The following is a 1533-nucleotide window of genomic DNA, read 5'->3' as shown; positions in this document are numbered from 1 at the left end:
GGAGCATCACAGAGCATTGTGCCTCTTTTCCTATATATGAGAAAGTTTTACATTAAAACCAGCTTAACAAAGACTTAAAAGGTGGCCTTATAAAGCTGTTCATGGAACATGTTGAGAAAAGCACATTTATAGCAGAATGGCTTTGCTTTTAGGAGCCCAGACAACACCATCTCAGGTCCCATTTTCTACTATGGCAAATATTGTGAAGGCCTGTATACTCTCACACCGGAATGGGTTCAAATGGCTCCAACTCTGTTTTCTAAATTTATCTTGAACATTTTCCCTCTGGAAGTAGAACATAGACTTTCTGAATATGCTGCTCAAGATCAGAAACTTCAAAGAGAACTTATTCAGGATGATTTAGCAGGAGGTGACAAATCCCAGAAGAGAGCTGGGGGTGAGTTGGCTTGTAACAGTTCATCAGCATATGCAAGTTTCAAGGGGAACAGACAGAGAATGTACTGAATGTACTTTCCTTCTGAAAAAGAAGATGCACCAGAGCTGCAGAGAGTGTACTCAGAGCACAGTGGGGGCCTGCAGACACTCAGGACTCTCACAAATCTATTCTTTGTTTTTGGTATAGGGCACAAGTGCTTTTTAGAGAAACAGAAACAGAGAGACAGAAAACATAAAATCACCCCCACCCCCGAGAGGATGGACGTGCCACAATCCTTTCTCCATTCTCCTCTTGGGATTTTAGGCACACACATGCACACACACAAAAAGACACACATGCCTTGTGTGAGACTCAAGCTGCAGAGTCTGGGACTCAAGCCATATTTGACTATGTGGGAGTTCAGTGGTGTATTCATTATGCCATCTGCTGGTTCCCAAATCTGTTATTACAAGGGGACATTGGATGTATTATTTTTGTTTTTAATTTTAAAAAACAAAGAACTGAATATGTGAGGTTGAATAGTGATTAAGACACTGACCTCATGGTTCAAGTCCCAGACCTGAAAGTCTTAAAAATAACACCAGGCATGTGTGTGCACATGCTCAAATTCCAGGAGAATGAAGGAAAAGGGATTGTGTTATGGCTCTCTCCCTGGGTGATGACTTTTCACTTTTCCTCTCACTCTCTTTCTGTCTCCCTCTCCAGCAAGTACACACTCCCTATGGCAAAAATCTTAAAAATTCAAAAAAGCACACAAACAAACAGAAAAAAAAACATGGTGAGGCATTTGGCATGGTGGAAAAAAGCTTTTCCCACATGGTCAGCTTTGGCTTGAGGCCCCGAACCAGTGGTTAGCTTTCTCACTTTCCCACCCTTTCTCTTTCTTCCTTTCTCTGGTCAAATTAGAAAGCAATAAAAAATTAAATAAGTAATTCCCCAAAACAAAGAAAACAAAAAATTGCTGCTAGAGATGTGGACGATTTTGAAATGGTTCAGTTATAATTAGTTTCTCTACAAGTTCTGTGAGGACCAAGCATCTAGGAAAGTGATCCTTGATAAGTGATATCTAACAGACCAAATCAGCGGCTTCCAAAAATATAAATGTAGAAGGATTAGCAACCTGGAAAGCTTGAACT

Source organism: Tupaia chinensis, unplaced genomic scaffold (genome assembly GCF_000334495.1).
Source record: "Tupaia chinensis unplaced genomic scaffold, TupChi_1.0 Scaffold140652_1, whole genome shotgun sequence".
In the NCBI taxonomy this organism is placed as follows: Eukaryota; Metazoa; Chordata; class Mammalia; order Scandentia; family Tupaiidae; genus Tupaia; species Tupaia belangeri.
Note: the sequence above shows the minus strand (reverse complement) of the source record.